Here is a 22,881-nt window from a genome sequence, read left to right on the forward strand (position 1 = left end):
TTGGATCTGAAATAATCAGAGTCAGGGACGCCTGTGGCTCAGTCCGTTGGGCGATCAACTTCAGCTCAGGTGATGATCCCACCATCTGTAAGTTTGAGCCCCACTGACAGCTCAAAGCGTGGAGGCTGCTTTGGTTTCTGTGTCTCTTTCTCTTTCTGCCCCTCCCCTGGTTTTCTCTCTCTCTCTCTCTCTCTCTCTCTCTCTCTCTCTCTCTCTCAAAAGTAAATAAAAACATTTAAAAATTCTTTTGAAATAATAAGAAGCAGTCCTGGACATATAACATAGGTGAAGTGTCCCTCCCATTACCTTCAAAAAGTTTTCCTCCATATGACCAACTCCCTGCTATGTCTCCCTCTAGATTTTAGGACTGTTTCAGCTGAGAGAATTCACAAGGTCCCAGACAAACCAGCCTGCTGGGGACTAGTCGTGGCTTTCATTTCCTCAAACACCTATTATCTAGTAGATGGTAAACGATTTCAACCAGTGAATACAAATTAAACAAATTATCCCTGCTACTAAAGCCCGTTCCTGATTTGTTACCAAAGCAAAAGATTATGATGATTTATTCTTTCAAGTTACGGAAACTTTATCGACAAAGTATCTGGTAGGAAATTAGGTTGAAAATGCAAAGGTGGGGAAAAAATTAACTCAAACTTTGATTTCAAAATCATAAGAACTTCAGTGACAGGAACTAGTATCAACATGAGCCTCAGCCCTGTCTGAGATAAGAGCTCTATGCTATAACATTTCCTGTTTTTCTTTTCACTTAAAAAATTGATTTACAGTCTTCATGATTCACTTTATTATACCTTGCTGTAGTTTTCTGTTCTGAGCCTTCATTTGGGGACACTGATAGCTTTCATGGTTGACTGAGAAAGGAACAAGGATGTAGTTCAAAAATTCTCATATGTGATTTCTTCTAATAATCCAGATAAGAGCCACTGAGTTCCTTAGCTGAGGGTAAATACACAATTCTATAAGATGTTTGTTTTTAAAAGGAAACAATGTTTATATAGTTAACTGTGTTACTCAAATAAAAAAATGAGATAAAGTGGAAAATTAGTTCAAATCCTCTGACTCAGAGCACACTAGGGTTTATGTGCAGTTAAGATATACACATGAGAACACAGAAACACTCCTCTCAGTAAAATACATCTCACATGCATTGTTAAAAAAAAGAAAAAAAAGTAGTGCCTCTGAGTGAAAAATGTAATTGGAAGCTTTGAAAAACTTTTAGTCCAACTCTTAAAATGCCACATCAAAATGTTAAATGTCCTAACAGACACTGGTGATATTATTTTCTACAAATATGCAAGTAACTCTCGCCTTGAGCCACGATGATGGTACCATGCATGACCACTGTGTATTCTAACTTCAAATTTCCAAAGCCACAGACAATTATACTGTGAATGCTAAGCAATATTCACAATAACTAGGCTGAGAGAACGGGAAAACACCGAGATGAAAGAATAAGATGTGGGAGTTTATAGTTGCTTCCCAGGGCTTTCCATTGGTTTTCACTGTGGCAGAGGCTGTTTGACTTTTCGATTTTAAGATTCAGGGGCTATGATTCATATTAGCATCAACTGGTTTAAATTTATGATTCCAAAACTATGTGCCAAGGCACCCCGGAGCACTACAGTGAACTCCCCCGGGTGCCGTCGGGTATTTGGAAATTTCAAGGTAAACACAACATCTGACATCTGTCAGACACTACGCAAACTACTGCATGAGGTATTTCGCTGTTTTGACATTAGAGAGTGCAACATTCCTTTCAAGGATGTCATAGCTGGGTGAAGCTGGGTTTCCAGAAGGTCATGTGATCAAAAAGCAAGTGCCTCCTCAAAATCCATGTGGAACAGGGAATGAAGTTGGCAGCATTGTTTCCAAGGTTTAAGAAGTTGTGTACATACGCACCCAATATGCACACACACACACACTAACAGTTATTTATGAATGAAATTAAAATATTAATTTTAATTTTTGTTTCAATTTAGGTTATCAGGACATAAATAACTTCCTAAGTTGTTTGGCCATAACTAATATGTTATTTGGCTGCAACTATTTACTAAACAGAATTCTTAGTTTCTGTGTGTTGGCCTAGTGGTGCCTTAAAAATATTACTGAGCTGCTAAAGATACCACAAACTGAAAAATTCTGGAAACTTCTAAATGCTTTTCTAGAAAATTAAGAAGATGCAGTGCTTCAAGTAAGATCACCCACCAAATCATTCCTGAAGAAAAATCTGTGCATGCCATATACTAATCAATTTACCGCTTGAATCTTGAAGCTTCATTCTGATACCTCCTTTACTCGTCCACATTTTCCAGCTTTTGTTAGACTTACAGCCAAAAGATTATGGTCATTGAAGCTTTTCTATATTGCTGTTTTCTGAGTTTATGTCTGAGTTCACTAGTAGGTAGAAGCCTGGTCTAACAATGCCCTCATTGTAGCACCACAATTAAGCCCTGCTGGAAAGAGTCCAAAGCTGACTTTCTTCACACCGACTTTCCTCAGTGGTAATCGTGTTATTTTGTGTTTCCTGAGAATTCCTTTCATTGTAAAGGTGGGATAAACAAAGCAACATTTCAAAATATGTTTAGGAACGTATTGGTTCCTAAAGTTTTAAAAACAATTTAGCCCAGTTATAATAAAAAAAAGTTAAATATCACCTTGAACTTTCTTCAAATGACAAACAATATAAATGAAATAGCAATGTTACCTGCAACAAAGAGATACACACACACACCCACACACACACACACCCATGGAATTAGAGAGATGATCTGATATTACTGAGAATAAAAAACAAATAAGCTACATAAAAAAGGAAATTGCCACAGAAATCCTGTATAAACATTGAATAGAGGAAATAAATTATCTGTGAAGTTTGTTGGTTTTCTCATTCCTTCTTTTCGTCCTGCATAGTCTGTCTTCTTTCCTTACTTTGGAAATCTTCAATAAAACCAGGTAAACTTCCCCACATTTATGCATATTGCACTACCAGGCATTTATCCAAGGGATACAGGTGTGCTGTTTTGAAGGGACACATGCACCCCAATATTTATAGCAGCACTATCAACAATAGCTGAAGTATGGAAAGAGCCCAAATGTCCATTGATGGATGAATGGATAAAGAAGATATGGTATATATAAAATATGGAGTATTACTCAGCAATAAAAAATAATGAAATCTTGCCATTTGCAACTACGTGGATGGAACTGGAGGGTATTATGCTAAGTGAAATGAGTCAGTCAGAAAAAGACAAAAATCATATGACTTCACTCCTATGAGGACTTTAAGAGACAAAACAGATGAACATAAGGGAAAGGAAACAAAAATAATATAAAAACAGGGAGGGGGACAAAACAGAAGAGACTCATAAATATGGAGAACAAACTGAGGGTTGCTGGAGGGGTTGTGGGAGGTGGCATAGGCTAAATTGGTAAGGGGCATTAAGGAATCTACTCCTGAAATCATTGCTTCACTATATGCTAACTAATTTGGATGTAAATTTTAAAAAAATAAAAAATAAAGTTATAAAAAAAACAGGTAAACTTCCCCACATTTTTGCATATATAAAAAATTCCTATAAATCCTTTCTAATTCCAAGTTAAAACAAAACAAAGCAAAAACACAGGTTAATAACAACAGTGTGACATTCTTACCAAAAATAGATTATGTTCAAAATCAGTTCCACAAACTATATAGTTCCTCATCAGAAGGCTTAATAATTAGACAAGAATATATTTCAATACTAGTTAAAATTGAACTTCACAATGGATTTGTGTGTACATGTGATGACCACACAGGTATGCAGTTTTTAATTTAATTATTATAGTTTGTCTGAATACAATTCTCCTACATCCTCAAAGCATCTCACATAATGCTTTTTGCATTAATAATCTATATTCAGTTTATTATATTGAATTCAAGGTTCTAGGACATCTTAAGCTTTTATACTAGACTTTTCCTAAAAGATATTAAATAAGTTTTAATTCATATTGTAAAGTCATAAATCTTAGACCCTCTCTAAAAAGAATGAAAAGTTTTCTGAACTTACTTCAATAAAAATAATGAAAAAGCTCACAAAACTAATTTAAAAAAAAAAACAAACTCTTACAAATATGGTATATGCCCTGAGTGCTTTTCTTTACTTCTAATTATATCAAATGTTCATTATCATATGTATACTGTGGCCTGATAATAAAATATAGGAAAATGTCATCATTGTACAATTTTTTTGCTTCCCTCTGATTTATTAACCATTTATCATCATTGTGATCTCTTTGTTTTGTTTTCATGTTTTGTTTTACACCTATACCTAGTTGTAGGAAAGCATTTGTTTATCCAAAGAAAGTGCTTTTTGATCTTAGGTTTTGATTATTTCAACTACCTGTTGGACAATTTTTATTGAAATGTGCATATAAGTAATGACTGAATTGACCTCCTACTCATTATTTGGTTAAGCCAAAGTGGTATATGAAAGGATCATTGTTAACCATATGCAAGTCAAAGAGATTTCAATATATGCAACTAAATTTGATCTCGGGTAAAAAAAAATAAAATAAGGAATTTGGCAGGTGAAAGACATCCCTGCTCTTGCCCCAAAAGGAATTAGTTTATAGCATGAGGACAACATAAACCTATGTTGGGGTTGTGGAGCAGACAAGTTGGCAAAGATGAAAATGATCTCAGGCAGACTGAGTGTAAAAGGTTAATTATATCTTATAGTAAAAGAAAACTAAGAGCTATTGATGATGCTTGGAAAACAGTGAAACAACAGAATATTAACAGTGTATGATGGCTAGTAATAATTTAATAACAGAGGAGTATTGTTTCTATGATGTAAGCAGTGTAACAATGTATTGATAATCTCATTATCAAAATAATTTCTATAAAAAAGTATGGTTTAGAAAACAAACACAAATATGGATCCACATGAGAAAATGATCGATGGCTTGTAGTTGATATGGCAAATTTTATTCTGTGAAACTCATGAGATAGTAGAAAGCGCTTGGAAGGGTTGTCAGTCTTTTGCTCTCCTTCCTACGGAAATCAAAGTCAAGCAGTCTCAGAAATCGGGACAACTTGCAATTGTTCATATTGAGCAAATGTCAGAAAGCCATGGCTGCTAATTCTGAGGGAGCTAAGTAACTATTTACAGGTCATTTCTAACCTAGTGACAACATTAGGCATCATGACAAGCTCACACTGTATATGTTTCAGTGAAACACAGCAGTAAAGTTATATAGCAGAGACCAAAACATCATTTGTAATCCAATATGGTTTTGAACTGATCATGTCTATAAAAAATATTGCAAGAGGTATGGACACGGATTATCCAAAGACTGCTGGCCTTGATAAACTATCATGTAAGACTGCCCTCCTTCCGTCACCTCAGTCCAAAGAGATGGCTGCCTGGCTCCTGTTAGCACACAGTGCCTCCTGCTTGCTTCTGACTGCCTGGCCCCCAGGCTGGGATCTCCCCTGCGCCAGGTGAACTGAGATATTCTCGGACGTTATCGACATGAGAGAATTTCTAAATTCCAAACTCTCTCCATGCCCCATTTCCTTAAGACTGTCTAGGATATACATTAAAGCTCAGATAGTAATAACTCGTAGGGGTTGATAATACTTACCTTTTAACCAGACACTTTATTTATTTTGTAAAGGTGGAACAAAACCTGAAAGAAGAGAGGGGAATAGGTAGGGAGCTACACCCTTGGTATCCCATCAAACCTCACACAAATAGCACCGTGCGGGGGGTCTGCCACTTGCTCTGTGCCAAGGCTGACCAGACTTTTACTTATTAACACTTCAGAAATGAGCTTGTATGAAGTGCACTTGCCTAGTTTATCCGTGTTTTTTATTGCAAATGAAGTAATGGTCAATGTGACAATGATTTGAAATACAGTAGGACCGACTGTTTCCTTGTTAATAGGGAACTAGAAAGGCAGTATAAAGTGTACTTTGTAAATGTACCAGAGAGAACCATAAAACTGAATAAGCCCATTGACGAGAATACAATACAAGGTGATAACTTTAGGTTAGCCCTAAATAATAGACAACCATAAAAAATAATTAGGTTTAAACACATAATCTAGAGAAAAGACTAAAAATCTTTTTCTGGAAAAAAAAAGCATTAATCTAAAGGGAATTTGGCTAAGGTTTAGATTTGCTTAAAAAATATACTTCTCGGGGCGCCTGGGTGGCGCAGTCGGTTAAGCGTCCGACTTCAACCAGGTCACGATCTCGCGGTCCGTGAGTTCGAGCCCCGCGTCGGGCTCTGGGCTGATGGCTCGGAGCCTGGAGCCTGTTTCGGATTCTGTGTCTCCCTCTCTCTCTGCCCCTTCCCCGTTCATGTTCTGTCTCTCTCTGTCCCCAAAATAAATAAACGTTGAAAAAAAAAATTAAAAAAAAAAAATATATACTTCTCATTTTAAAATATGGCATAGCTTGTCTTTCTACTTATAAGGAATTATGTCATGTTATTATTGGCATTTCCCTTTACGTTTTATCATGCTGATTTCTTTAAAATGATGTAATAGTCTTTCTTATTTTGCAAGTGTTTTTCCAAAATTTTATAATAAAAACTGTCAAATATACATAACAGAAAAGTATACAACAAACATCCATATCCTGATACCTCGATTCCATAAGTAAAGTTTTCTATATTCACCTTAATGCATATCTATCCATCCTGCCAAGCCATCTGGTTTTTTTAATGTTTTTCAAAGTGAGGTGAAGATAACAGTACATTTCACCCATAAACACTTTAGCATGACATACTTTTATTTTCCCTTGTAATTTAAAAATATGTTGCTAAGAGATAATGATAATGATGCCTTGCTGTGTGCCGTATCACTAGGAGGCTAGTTAACTTGTCCATTAGAGCTTAGTGCTTATGAGGCTATGGTCTTAGTTTTAATCTCCCTAATGGGTCAATTAGTTATTTTCCATGGGTACATATTAAATCTCTAATCACACTTAGTCAAAGTGAAATTTAATGTATTTTCAACAAGGAAGTAACATGGAAGAGTACACAGATCTTTAGTTACAGGCAAATCTGTGAGCAGCCCCTAGTGATGATGTTAATTAACATATTTTGCGAATGATTCATTTGTATATTCAGTGACTGTGAAACATTTATTATTTGAAAAAGTATAATAAAATAATTATGGCTTATTTACCTTCAAGGTACATCATAGTTACAGATATGAATGCTTTATTTTAGATATTTATTTCTAATGCAGGCTAGCTCTTCAAAAGAATGCAAATTATTGGAGTCTAATATTCCCATAGTGATTTTTGCATCTATCATAGAACAACGAGTAAACAGTCCTTGATTTATCATTAAAAAACAGAGGCACCCAAATCAACAATTTGATGCTGAGCTGTTGAATATATGAATGAGCAGTGTAACTCATCACACGTATACAATTCCCTTTATTTTACCTGATGTGCCTTTAAATCCAAATTTATCTAGATTTATACATATATATATATACACATACATATATGTATTTATACATATATATGTATTTATATGTACATACATATAATTGTACATATGTACAATTTATCTAGATTTATATATATATATACATACATATATATGTATTTATATATATGTATATATGTATGTATGTATACGTATATGTGTGTGTGTGTGTATATATATATATATACATATATATATGCTTAGAAATGCTACATGTGTACAGAATAAGGCATTAAGATATTTACATTTCATATTATGCCATAAGATAAGTAATTCTTAAGATAATAAGCAGCCTTCAACTTCTATGTATTTCATGGAATGCTGGGGCTGGTTCAACAAATAAGTGAATTTTCAAGAGTACATTTCATAATGGTCTCTGGAGAAAAACAAGTCTCTCTTCAAAACTTAGGATCTTGATGAATTCTAATTCGATGTGGAAAAATTTTCAGATGCTTACCCATTTAGGAGCAAACTCCATCCCCTGATGTGTCATTTACATGTCCCTCCAAAGTTACTGCCTACCTGTCATCCATATTCATTCAGTATAAAGAATACATATAAAAAGATAGCAAGCAAAGGTTAAGAAATTGACATTTCTTTATGAAAAGGACCAACCCGTCTACCAAGAAAAATCATTAGCATAAGACATTGTAAAAAGAAAATAGTTGTGCCATGTGAATGTCTCACAGACTACAAAACTTTCATGGAAATTCCCACAGGAAACCTACCACATAAAGCAATGGTTCTAACACATTTTGTTTGGAATAATGATGCCATTAACACTTAGCACTACAGTTCCCAAATGGAAGTCAGTTTGTGTAATGGTTTACTCTTTATAAAGATAAACACAGTAAGTCACTGTGCAGAGAGGTTGACATGCTTCAGGAATAAACACCACTTTAAACATACACAAAATCTCACAATCCCTGACACAAACCTACTGTTTTAGTCAGTTAAAAAAAAAATCTGAGTTTTAATTCTGTTTTTTCATTTTATAAAAATAAAGATTATTCATTTAAAAAAATGTTTATTTATTTATTTTGAGGGAGAGCAAGCGAACGAGCAAGCAGGGGAGGGGCAGAGAGAGAGAGGGAGAGAGAGCCCTGACGCAGGGCTCAAACCCACGAACCATGAGATCATGACCTGAGCCGAAATCAAGAATTGGACCCTCAACGGACTTAGCCACCCAGATGCCCCTAAAGATTGTTTCTTAGAGGCCTGGAGGTATAGAGAAAGTCAATACTAAACATATGACCGTAAATAAATAATAATATCAAACAAGGTAACAATTTTGATGTTAATGTTAATATACTGATGCAGGTTAAATGAAAATAACTTGAATGGAAGATTAATACCTTCAGAGTATTAACAGAAAGATTTTTAGTTTATTTCCCCAAGTGAGACGAAGTTCCTAAAAATAGGTTATACAAATATATAAATAAGTTAACAATTTGTATCCCTAAACAGATCTCCACTATATAGTTCATGGATCTTTCCACCACCATTTGACCCTTGCCCCAAACCTTACATATATTATCTAAAGTGCTCACTCTGATATTCTGATATCTGGGTCTTTTGCACTGTGATTCAAGATGATCTGCCATTTATTTTTTTTTTAATTTTTCTTTCGCGAGTCTTATAAGTCAATGAAAAGCATCAATTTACAGCTCTATGTGGATCACCATGACTTGGGAAATCAAACCAAACCAACAAACAACAATATCTCTCCTGGCCAGGGGAGTCGTTCCTTCCCCAGCAATATGCTGCCCTCAACTTTTCACTTCAGTTGCAAAACACACCGGTTTGCCACATCGCCTCAGAAGTTTTTCTTTTCTCTTAAAAGCAAAAGCTCAGACTTCCACAGTCTCTCACAGATTACTTTCACTTACTTCTTTCACCCATTCCCATCAACTGTGCCCATTTTGTCCACCTGCTTTGTTAATTACAGCACTCCTTCACTGCAGCCATTGGATTTTCCCTGGTTGACCTTAGTCTCCATTAATCCCCTTTGGCCACACTTTTTGGCTACCCTTTTTTTCCTACTCACACTAGACCCTAAAGTTAACTTATTTTGACAACAACTGCTCTTTCAACTCAAAATTTTGTAACCAGTTATAAGACTATGAATCAACTGAGGGGATTGTAACCATTAGTTTTCCATACCGCCATCTCCAAATATTCTTTCCATTCCAACAGGCCACAGAAGGGTTTTCAGGAGTCTAGATTAACCATGAAAACATTCCAAGTGGTAAAACTCAATACAACCAATTTCAACCAGCCACTGATTTTAAAGCTAGCTCCCAAAGTCACAGTACCACACTCAAATTTTCTCCATACTTTAATCCTTATTGTCCTTATTATCTATCTAATTCCTGGACTATCACAACATTTCCCAAGCTCATTTTCCAGCCTCCCTCACTTCATTTCTCCATTTGTATACAAACCATATTCATGCTCTGAAGGTGTTTTGATAAAATTCATTGGGTGGGCAATGAGAAGACTTTCACTGTTTAACTACTAACTTTTCAAGTGTTCAGTGTCCTTCCACAATGATCCAAAACTTGATTTGGGATTTATCTCTCACTATTCCTATAGGCTGTGAGTAAAATGCTATCTTGGTCTCACTTAATCATATTTTTGAACCATGGTCTTGCTATGTATGAAGACACAAGTGACAGAATGTATGTGATTGGATGTAGCTGCACAGTAATCTCTGTGAGAGCAGGTCAAGAATACAGGTGCTGCATTCTCTCCCTCACACTAATCTGCAGATGATAGGACTTCAGTAACCATCACATGACTGGAGGAAAGAAGGGGAAAAGGCAGGAAAGAATGAAGTGAAGGGAGGAAAGAAGGAAGGAAGGAAGGAAGGAAGGAAGGAAGGAAGTAAAGAAAGAAAGAAAGAAAGAAAGAAAGAAAGAAAGAAAGAAAGAAAGAAAGAAAGAAAGAAAATTCGAATTTTAAAAACACAAGCCATCATTTACATTATAACTGTTCCAGAGATACCATACCTATCAAGTATTTCCCCAAAATATATAATTTATGGATAAAAAAACTGAACTGAATGCTATTTTATTAAGTTGCAAAGACTAGTGTTAAAAAATAACTCATAGCTCTATTCTCTGATCAACTGTGATAAAATTAAATTTTCAAGACTAACAGATTAATGCCAAACCACTTATCAATTTGCTTTCAAAAAAAACAAAAAAAGTAAGACATTAGATAAACAGAAGGGAATAAGTGTATCCTTTCTCAAGGATGTGTGAAAGAAGCTGATGTGTTTTTTTAATTTTTTTTTAATTTAATGTTTATCTATTTTGAGAGAGAGAGAGAGAGCAGAGCAGCAGAGGGACAGGGAGAGAGGGAGACACACAATCTGAAGCAGGCTCTAGGCTCTGAGCTGTCAGCACAGGGACTGATGCCGGGCTCAAACTCACGAGCCATGAGATCATGACCTGAGCCGAGGTCGGACACTTAACCGACTGAACCACCCAGGCGCCCCAAGAAGTTGATGTATTTAAGAGATGGATGCATATGCGGTCAGAGTGGCAGAGGTGGCTATTAAGCATGAGCATGAAATCGTGGGACCGGATGCTGGGTTAGAATCAAGAAAAAGAGAGAAAGAGGGAAATAAACAGATGAATTAGATCATAAGTCAGGCGGGAGGAGTACAATAAAAACTATAAGAACCAACAGAGACAGAGTTATAGTGAGAGCTCCAGAGCAAGAAAATGCGTGAGAGAGATTGAGATTTCACTCTGGAAAAGGGCTTAGCGAGGAGGGAGTTACAGGACAAGAGGGGAGATGCAGCTTGCTGACTTTGCCTGTAGAGACAGGCATGGTCTCTGTAATGAGTACCTCAGGGAATAAAAAGGCATCATAGCAGCGCTGGAGACCACAGCACCCTCTTAGACAGGACTGGTGGGATTGCACCTGGTGTTCAGACTCAGGGACCTCATTATCCAAAAGGTGAAGAGAAGCTGGAAGGAGTTCAGAGACATGATGGAAGAATGATTAAGATGCGGAGAAAAATGATTTACGATGCAAGATTAAAGCACTAAACAAGCAGTAAGTTTGGCTGAGCCACAAGTTGATGGGCAAAGGAGCTATCTATAAACAGACAAAAGACATAAATAACCTAGAGGAAAAACATTATTACGGAACCTGGTACCAGGAGGAGCGGTTTATGGAGAACAATTGTAATAAGGCAGAAAAGAAGACAACCCTAAGTTACGAAGGGAAGCATAAACATACAAGAGATAAATCTGCTTGCCTGATAATGGAACAGGGCACTATCCTGGGAAATAGCTGATATCGGTCTGTATGTACAAGATACAACCAACTGGACCACACAGATGTTACCACGATTCTAGAAGACACAATCAACAGAATAAAGAAATATCAGAACCATACTAACAATTTGAGCTCGGTTCTCAAAAGACTCAAAAATTTAGCTTCAACCTCTATAATTTGTTCCTATGATGGCCTTATTAATTAATGACTTGAAATGTAAAGTAATTGAGCAGCTTCTAGAAAGGAATAAAATGGGGTAAGTCCTTTACTGCTGCTTCCAGTTAGTCTATGTGTTGGTTTGCAATATGGTCTTTTTAAAGATTAAAACATAAATGAATCACTTATATAATTAGACACGTGGGCAGATATAAAACCTTGAAATCATCATCCCTGTGGGAGTGAGACAGCTCCTCACAGAAGGAAACAGAGGATTCCCAGGTGGAACTTCATCCATAATACCACACACTGCTGCATGCCCGTGGAGACCATCTGTGTCTTCCCTATGAATCACACCGGGATACCCATCCTATCACAAGTTTCTTTTATTAAATAAAATCAGTGGTGGGCACCTGGGTGGCTCAGTCGGTTAAGCATCCGACTTCACCTTAGGTCATGATCTCATGGTCCATGAGTTTGAGCCCCGCGTCGGGCTCGTGGTGACAGCTGAAAGCCTTGAGCCTGCTTCGGATTCTGTGTCTCCCTCTCTCTCTCTGCCCCTCCCCTGCTCGCTCTCTGTCTCTCTGTCTCAAAAGAAATAAGCATTAAAAAAAAATTAAATAAAACCCATGGCACAGATTTCAATATTTGAGGAAAACTCCTGATGCTCAAAAGAAAACGGAATCAAATAAAATTCTGATACTGACGGGAGTCATATTTCCCATGTTTTCATCAAAATTTTGTACGTGCTTGACAACTTGAATCTCTGCGCTTTAAGAATCATCTGTACCTGTTGGATGGCAATTTCCAATTTGTAAAACACGTGTATGCTTCTTAGCCCACTTGAACCTCACCCCTGAAGTTAGGTATTATTAATTCCCCACTTTATAAATAACAAAGCTGAGAAGAGAAGTTACTCAGAAGCCAAAGTCAGGCTGACAAGAACCACCAGTAGCAAAGACTGGCATCTTCTGACTGCATGGCCTGTGATCTATCCACTACACTGTATTTCTTATATGATTCCTATCCTCAATCACAGACCATGTCGGGCTCCGTGTGGACCGTTTGGAACCTGGTTGGGATTTTCGGTCTCCCACTCTTTCTCTGCCCCTCCCCACTTGTGTTGTCTCTGTCTCTCTCAAAATAAATAAACTTAAAAAAATTTTTTTAAATAAATAAATAAATAAATAAATAAATAAATAAATAAATAAAACAAAACTTAGTTGCTTAAGTTTCCAGAAGGGCATATCATAGTTGATTAAAATACAGCTCTTGCCACAGTGGAACAAGATGGTGGAAGGCTCAGGTATATTTCAGCATTTGGAACAAGAGGACATTCTGATGTGAAGTTGGGTGGAGAGAAAACAATGTGGCAGAGGTATACGAGGAGGGTGAGGCGCAACTTGAGGAAGAAGAATGTGGAAAAATAGTGGAAGCTCTGTCAAGTTTCCAGGAACTGAAAAACAAGCACATGCACAAAAAGAGACTTGGCAACTTCTTCCCAAATGCACCAAGGAGCAATCTGCAGAACAGAAGGTTCCAGTAGCCGAGAGGAAATACACTTAGCAGAGGCAAACATCATCTTGGAACCGGCTGAAAGGAAAATAACATTCAAAAAGCTCAGATTCCTTGGAAGACAGAAGTAAAGGAACTGGGTCAACTATGGAATGTCACAGGACAGAGGTTTAGAGGCTGAGGATATCCCAAGCAGTGAGCTAATGACCTGGAAAGGTCTGAGAGGCCAGGGACAGGAGAGGGAAAAGCAGTATATTCTCAAATGGTAATTTACATTTTGAAGGGAAGGGGAAAATTTCTAAAAGAAACATGCAGAAATTAAAATAGAGAAAGAACAAAGACAAAATTAAAAGACAGCCTTTGAAAGTGCCTAAGAAAGTAAGTTAATATTTCTGCATTTGAGAGCCTGAGCTCTGGAATCAAACCGCCTGGGTCTATATCCCATCTTTACCTCTTAGGAGGGAAGTTGGGCGAGTTATTTAATCTCTTTGTGCCTCACATGACTCACCTGCGAAAAGCAGAAAATAGTATCAGTCACTACACAGTAGAGTAATAACTCAGTTAGAAAATTCTTGCAAAGAACACAGTGCTTATGAGAGTAAACAGTAAAATAAAGCTAAACTTCAAAAATCATAAGTATTTAGAATAGTTGAAAATAAGAAATGAAATCTGAAAATTAAAAAAAAAACAGAAAAAAAACAAAGGCTATCTATAAAAATGGTAAGCCTCACTGGAAAATAAATAAGAAAGAATCAAGTGTCCAACAGAAAGGAAATATAAAGAGAACGAGAAAGATGAAGATTAAGGCTACTCTTTTTGAATGTAATGAAAAAATGAGAGATGTTACTTAAAATTTATCTGATCCAAGGCAATTTATTATGAAAAATGTAAATTCATGGAAAATGGGCAATGCAGCCCCTTATTTCTGAAAGAACCAATTCAGAAATCCAGCTTCAATCATCCAGAGGCACCCTTCTTCTCATTCCCAGAATTGCCTTCAACTAGCCAAGTGTTTCAATCCTGATTCAAGTAAATAATCAAGCATTTCATGTTGGAACGCCCTTTCAAAAATACTAAAGAAAAGTAATTGTGCCTATCTTCCAAATATAAATTGAATTAAGTCACAGATGCTTGTTCTAACAAAGAAGTCTTAAGCTTTCACTATATTTACTTTTTAAATGGAACAATCAATAGAAACAATAACCAAAATTTTTGACTGCCCACTGTGTGTTAAAGCCAACATATTTCATTTCAAGCTCCTATAGGTAGATACTATTTTTAACCCAAATTAGCGTGAGAAAAAGTTGATATTCAGAGCAGCTAAACTAGCATTCCAGGTAATACAGTCCATCAGTAGTAGAGTGGATTTCAGTTAAGGTCTATCTAAAGTAAAATACTGCTCTTTTTACAATGTTTCTATATGAAAATCATTCTTGAATAAATAACTTGAACTGAGCCAACACACCACATGATGCCAATCATCCCAGATTTAAAGTAGTTATTTAAACCAGTATTTTTAAAATGATTTTTAATTTTGGCCAAAAAAAACCATGAAATTTACCATCATAGCCATTTTTAAGTGTATAATTCAGTAGCACTATGCATATCCACCTTGTTGCGCAAGAAATCTCCAGAACCTTTTCATCCTATAAAACTGAAACTCTTTACTGATTGAACAAGTCCCCATTTCTCCCTGCCCCTAATCCTTGAAACCACTATTTTTCTACTTTGTATTTCTATGAGTCTGACTACCTTAGATACCTCATATAAAAGGAATCATATAGAATTTCTCTTTTTGCGACTAGATTATTTCACTTAGCATAATGCCTTCGGGGTTTATCCATGTTGTAGCATGTAACAGGATTTCCTTTTTTTTTTTTTTTTAAGGCTGAAGAGTTTTTCACTTCATATACATACCACATTTTCTTTGGCCATTTATTATGAACAATGCTGCAGTGAACATGGATATGAAAATATCTCTTTGAGATCTTGTTTTCAAGTCTTTTGGACACATATCTAGAAGTGGAATTGCAGCATCATGTTGTAATTATATTTTCCATTTTTTTATGGAAACTCCATACTATTACCTTAAGCTGCTGACCATTTTACATTTCCATCAACAGTGCACAGGTTCCAATTTCTCCATACCCGCACCAACACTTGTTATTTTTTGTTGTTTGGATTGCAGCCCTCTTAATGGGTGTGAAGGGATAGCTCATTATGGTTTTGATTTGAATTTCTCGATTGATCAGTGATGTTGAGCATCTTCTCATATGCTTGTTAGCCATTTTTCTATCTTCTTTGGAGAAATGTCTATTCCAGTCCTTTGCTCATTTTTTTTCAATCAATTTATGACTTCTACTGTTGTTACTGAGTTATAGCAGTCCTTTATGTATTCTGAATGTTAACCCTTTTTCAGATATATGATTTGTAATTAGTCTCTCCCATTTCACAGGCAGCTTTTTCATCTGTTGTCTCCTTTGATGGACAGAAGTGTTTACGTTTGATATAAGCAAAACCAGTAAATTTTTACCCCAACCTGTGTCTATCTATCTAACTCTTGTGAATATGGGCAACCAAATTTCATGAAAACCAAGAAGATAGACAGAATTTTTGAACCACTTAGATTTTAAAAAGTAATTGCAAGGGGAAAAAATGCCCTTAATAATTTTTAGTTCTCATAGTCTGAGCATGTCACCAAGCTGTATTTGATTTTCATGTTTAAAGATGCCTGGACTTTTTTCATACAACACAGCCTCTAAATATAAGCCAATTACTTCATCTGTTCTGAAGTGAAGAAACAATGACTTGATCCAAAGTAGAAGGAAATTTCAGTGTTGCATGTTGAGAGACTAAATGTCAGCCCTCAATCAATGTGGCATATAAACTCTGTAGAGTGCATATAACATATTACTTTAGGAAATTTTCAGGATAATATTGATAGTATAAAATTTTAACTTTAAATGCTGATTTTAGAATGCAGAACCTATGTAAGATTCAACTCTACTGTATTTTGTTTACATCTGGCCAATAAAATGTGGTCCTTTGCTCAGGGAGATAACAATGTAATTTTAAAAAATGTACACAAACAGCTGTATTTTGAGCAGAATGTAAATGCTATAAAAGATATAAATATAAATGAAATCGTTACAAAACCTTGTCTTGATTGAGATGGGAAGGGAATGGAGTGGAATCAATGACAATTCATAGTAGGGATGTCATTTAAGCTGGAATTTGAAAGTAAAATTTCAAGAGACACTTAAGATATGACAAAAGAAGAGAAGTGATGTCATAGTTTTATGTGGCTAAAATCGCATGATCTAAGCTGCAAAGTCAGATTACAGCCAAAGGCATTTAGACTGGATTCTGTTATCACTTAGGGCATGGATTAAATGACAACAGTGGCATCTGAGAATGGTTGATAATGAGGGGATCACATTATCAGGAGAAAACCACGCCTTGCCCAGAATGGTTTCATTTCTTGTGGTTTTTCAGTAACTTGATACATATATACATCAATACCTAAAAATTCACTTATTAAGTCCACTTCAGGTCACTCTCTTTAAACAAAACAAGAGCCTCGACCATTCCTGATCCCTCTCATATAAAATAGGAACAAATGTGTGATGTAGGAATTGCAAATTATGAAGAGAATACGTGCTTGAAAAGAAATATGTAGAGATACATAGAGATATATGGATATATGTCAAAGGAAAATCCTAACTGGTTCACAATTAAAAAAAAATGTATTATCTCCATAACATAAAATTATATAAATACATATTGAAGCATATTACATGCTTCAGTAGTTTGTTTTTTTTTAATTTAATGTTTATTTATTTTTGAGAGACAAAGAGCGTTAACAGGGGAGGGGCAGAGAGACAGAGAGGCACAGAATCCAAAGCAGGCTCCAGGTTCTGAGCTGTCAGCACAGAGCCCAATGTGGAGCTCAAACTCACGAACCATAAGATCAAGACCTGAGCTGAAGCCAGACACCTAACCAACTAAGCCATCCTGGTTCCCCCACTTCGGTTGTTTTTAATCAACAGAAAAAGGTGCCAAGAAAATGATTAACAACATAAGCGAATTTAATAACTATGAATATCTAATTTGGTTCAAATGGGTTTGCTTTCACTTTTATCCAATGCAAGATTTCATATACATAGTTATACACATACACACCTATATGTGCACACTTAATGCTTAATGTTTTAGCTTTGCTTAAATTATATATTTTTCTGAAAGACCTTGATCTTGCAAAATACAGTGTTCTTACCCAAGATAGAGGTTTTAGAATGCAACATCCTAAATTTGTTAGGGTTTAGGTTTAAATGAGAACAGAAATATGAGTTAGGAGACTATTAAAATAATTCAGGCAAAAGATCATGAAGGTTTGAATCATGATGTTGGCAGTGAGAATGGAAAGGAGGGAAATTTTAAAAAAATCTTGATGAACTAAGTGGAAATAGAGAGCAGGGGAAAGTGATCATAATAGCAGCTAGCACTTATGCAGGGATAACTACAGAACAGACATTATCCTAAACTGTGAATCCACTGATTTATTTAATCCCCACAGTAAACCTATTAAATACTCTCATTACCCTGTTTTATAGATGTGGAAACTAAGAGGGCTAAAATAAGGTGTCCTAAGCTATAAGCCAATAAATGACAGTCAGGATGGGAACACAGGCTGACTAAACCCAAAACACATGTTCTACATTACCTCAGAGATGCCTATTGTATGAAATTCAGATTATTTATTGTGGTAAATAAATGGGATTTATTTATTTGTGGTACAGAAACAAAGAAAAGAGGTTAAGAAGTTTGGTAAAGAAAACAAAATATTAAAAATTCGTGTTTTATTTTACACATTTGTGTTTGAAGGCCAGAAAGATATGTAGATTAGAAAAAAAAAAGACAAGGAGGTTTTGTACAAGAGGATATAACAGATTATGACCAAAGCAACTGATCGTACCACTGTCTGATGAATGGTGTACAGGTGCTGTGAACTTGAGGATAAATTATCAAATTTTCCAAAGTTGGATGAAAAATGTCCTGAAATCAACACAAATGAATTGGCTCTAGGGAAATATCTACCAACCATGGCTGGTGAAGCAGAAGTATTTCATTAGATACAGGTAAATAGAAACCACCATGGAGAAGGTAGAGCACAAACAAGATTATGCCTCATTACGTAGGAAACGACATCAACCACATCAAGGCACGAGATGTTACAATAGGCTTTTTTTTTTTTTTTTGGTAGCTTAAAATGCCTGATCTAGAGATCTAGACTGGATACATGGACAAGTGAGACCAAGAATGCCTGGAAATATGGAGGGCAGTCAAGGGTGGAGATGTTCTAAAGGAGACACAAATAATTTCAGTCAGGGTGAAGAAAAGAAATAAAAGAGCTAGAATAGGAGTTTCAATAATTAAAAGTTTTCACCTTTAGAAGATAGCAAACTTTTCCATGAAGGTGATACTATTGTTGGAGATCCATTTGTTTATATATTAGTGAGAATATGATTATTTCCGCCTAAAATTCCCTAGATTTGTTTTTATGCTACCATAGAAATATCCTCAGGAAGAGTTATTAGTATTTGAGCTCTACCTGTATAGAGATACAATCAAAAGACCAATACATATAAGAAGGAAGAATGTATTTTCACATCTATTCACCAGTTAAAAAAAACAAAGCAAAGCAAAACAAAACAAAAAAACCCAAACATATAAAACCGGGAATTATCATTCCAGGAAGGTTGGAATTTCCCTCTACAGGAAAATATCCACAACTGAAAGATGAAATGCAATAAATAAATACATGATTAAGAGAAAAATAAGACTGCACATCTGCTTCCTGGTAGAATTATGATGAATACATTGGGAAATGTTGCTTTTGGTTTCTATTATTAAAGGTGACCACATCAAGAAAGCATGAGATTGTGTAAACACGTTATCTTTCTTTGTTCACACCCTGATGATAAATGGCAAGTAGCAACACTTTAGGTAAGTCTACACCTCCTACAAAGAGCTATAAACAACAAACCAATAGCTGCACTGCGTCATGTTAACATGAGTATATCGGATGAGGACATTTATTTTGGATTAAAGTCTATACTACAGTTGAACAGTTTAATACCATTTTGTACCAGAGCTTCTTATTTTAAAAAAATGTGGAAAGGGATGCATGTCTGCCCACATAATCTACCCATTACTAATCTATCCATTAGCATTTTGGGGTGGGGGATGAGTACAGTTAGACATCAGACCCACACCAGACCCAGAGGGAGCTTCATCCTTTCTACAAGCTACTCAGAACCAATTGTACAGGAAATGACCAACAGCAAATATTATACAACTTCTAACAATGTTTAAGTATGATCTTTTTTTTTTTTTATTTTAAAATAGCGGAGCAACTACTAAAAGCCTCTCATATGATTTATAGAATGTGCATGGTGTGAAATGCCTTCAAATTAAATCTAACTCTCATTTAGGTTTCTTGAATGATGAAGTTACCCTAAAACTGATAGGTAACAACAACTTAAGTCGAGGGTAAGCTCAGAAAGAAAAAGAAAGCAAATCAAAAACTTTGTACTTTTTTGGGTTGTCTGGGAGAATCCTCCTGAATGTCCTAAACCAATAAGGGCATTGCAAGGGACACTTCAGACATTCATCCTGTAGAAGAATCATTCATTCACTTAATACTTACTGAACACCTGCTATATATTGATTAGCCGTAGTGATAACATGGTGATTCAGGCCTATTCCAGCCCTCATCAAGCTTACATTATAATAGAGGACACAGACTAGAAAACAGGCAATTCCACGGGATGTTTTAAATGGGAGAAGAGAGTTTGATTCTACACGTGCCTTCATGTTATTTAGTCTTGTCGTAAAGATGATATGAAACACTAAGATTGCCCTTGCTTGCCCCAGTGCCCTGATTCTTTTGTAATATTTTGAAAATTTATTTAATAAGTTCCCAAAACTTTATTAACACTTTGCGCCTATCATCTACCATGTTAGTCTTATATATACACAAACATATATAAAAGGCATTGTATGCATAATATAAAGTATATGTAATCACACAGAGTATAGGTAATACATAAGTAATCTCTTATATGCTAAAGTATTAACATGTTGTAATATATATATATATATATATATATATGCACATTTATAGAGATTTTAGGGGAGGAAAAATAATTTTCCCTCTGTCCTTCTTGGTTCTTGGCTAAGATTACCCTGTAAATAAAATAATAAAAAGACAGATTAACAGAAAAACCAACATAAATTTAATAACTTGTATACCTCCTGTATACATGGGATATAGCCAGGAAAACTGTGTAACTCCCTAAATGGCCCAAGCCACCACCTTAAAAACTATCTCCATGTAAAGGTAAAAGAAACTGCTGCAGGGGGCAGTTAAGGGAGGTTACCAGGAAAAGCACAGGAAACAAGGGTATGGTTGTTATGCAGCTTTAAGTGCAAGCCTTCTCCACTGATAAGAGCTTCCAAGAGATTTAGTCATCCGCCTCTTCAAGAGGAGACAGGGAGGCACCTGTACAAATGGAGATGTCCCTTATAAAAATAAATTTCTCTTACAAAAGGATAACCTCTAGGTTTTCAGAGTTTCTCCTGAATCTGCCATCTCTTAAAAATAACCAGGTCACGATAATCCTTACACCAAAGAGGCATATTTTGGGGTGAAATATTTTGCTTCCCTTCAAATATATGCATACATATGTATATCCAAGAGTGTGTATACACAAACATATAGATAGAAAATTCTATAATGTTAATAACAGGTACACATTTATAAGTATACTTCCCCCCCCTTTTTTTTTTCTTTTTAAATAATGAAAAGTAGCTAGGGAGAGACCAGATCAAGGGCAGCTCTAAACCTTTGGAGGTCATAAGCAGGATAAGAGTCTTTGGTTATCGGACAAGAAAATATTTTGTTCTTTTGGAAACAGTCACCTTTATGGACTACTCATCATCACCTTGCTTAGGTCTAAATGTCAACAATTCTGGTAGAACACACTACATTTCTTTTCTAAATTATTTGTTGACATCTGGGGCACGTGGGTGGCTCAGTCAGTTAAGCGCCCAGCTCTTGACTTGGCTCAGGTCATAATCCTCAAGGTTCTTCCTGAGTTTGAGCTCCGAATCGGGCTCTGAGCTGATGGAGCAGAGCCTGCTTGGGATTCTCTCTCTTTCTGTCTCTCTGCCCCTCTCCTGCTCACATGATCTCTCTCAAAATAAATAAATAAAACTTTAAATTATTTGTCACTATCTGTAAGAAGGAGGATGCTTTCCCTGCTAGGAGTAAAGAGACTTCAGTTACACTCTCAGCTTGGTAGCTACTCAGTTGTACGTTTCCGAACACGCTACAATTTTTCTTGCACACGTGGGCGGGGCTATTCCTCCGCAAACATTCAACACTGATCTTAGAATACAGAAGTTGTTCTTTCATGTTTAAGGAAGGAAGAACAGAAAGTAAAGAGGAAGGGGAGAATTCGCATTTCTTCATCCTCAATCTTCTCTATAAAATGAAGAAATTGGACTAGGCATTCTCTCAGGTTTTTTTTTTCCTGAAATATCATGAGTGTATGAGACAAATGAGACAAAAATTATTTTACTATTTTATTATTGTGATTATTATTTTTTTTTAAATAGAGAGATTTCCAATTAAACATTCTGAGACTACCAGTTTATCAGGCTTACACTCTGATTATTTCCAAGGCTGGAATTAAAACAAACTAAATCGCACAAAAAACAAAATACAAACAAAATCCCTCAGGTACTAGTCCTGTTAAATAAGTTTTAACAAAATACACATGTTGAAAAAATAGCAAAATTCTGTACCGGATATGCACAAATACAATATATTTAGACTGTAATACAGAACTTTAGGAACGCTATTCTCTGAACACTAACAGGTTGTCTGTTACTCTCACAAAGCATTTTCTGTTGTTAACATTATTCTGAATGTATAATCTAAAGTCAAAATAAACTGATATTCAGGATAGTATGCTTGGCACATTTTCCTAGCTTATTAACTTAATGGTACATAAAGCTATAAAAACCTCATCCTAGTACCTAACATTTTTTAAATAAATAACTGCTGCTATCTGGTGAGAATTATTTTAGATTCCTTGATTGAAAGAGAGAGAATCAATCTAAGACTCCTTGATACTTTCCCACTAAAACAGAGAAAGAACAGCTGACGTATAGAATTCCATTATTTAAACAAAATACTATTTTGCTGATGCTACATGTGACTTGGGATCTTATTTTTGGCTCTTACGATTCAACTTTGATTTTTGTTTTCAATTGCAATTACAAATCAACAAAGATTGATTTCTAAGCTAGATGTCAAGGAGAACGAATATAAGATATGAACAAA

At 35.7% G+C, this 22,881-nt stretch overlaps 1 protein-coding gene across 2 annotated transcripts in view; it reads right to left on the reverse strand.

Moving 5' to 3' along the window:
* The window catches only part of SEMA3D (semaphorin 3D), a 200,853-nt gene that overhangs the window by 157,262 nt on the left and 20,710 nt on the right, over positions 1 to 22,881 (reverse strand). Inside the window, exon 1 of one of the 2 annotated variants that reach the window (XM_043588731.1) lies at positions 11,779 to 11,885. The exons of the other annotated variant lie outside the window; for it this stretch is intronic. The gene's annotated coding sequence lies outside the window, so the exon portion shown is untranslated. Of the gene's footprint in view, positions 1 to 11,778; positions 11,886 to 22,881 lie in introns of those variants that run through there. 2 annotated transcript variants of the gene reach the window in all.

This window comes from Prionailurus bengalensis, chromosome A2, assembly GCF_016509475.1.
Source record: "Prionailurus bengalensis isolate Pbe53 chromosome A2, Fcat_Pben_1.1_paternal_pri, whole genome shotgun sequence".
NCBI lineage: Eukaryota > Metazoa > Chordata > Mammalia > Carnivora > Felidae > Prionailurus > Prionailurus bengalensis.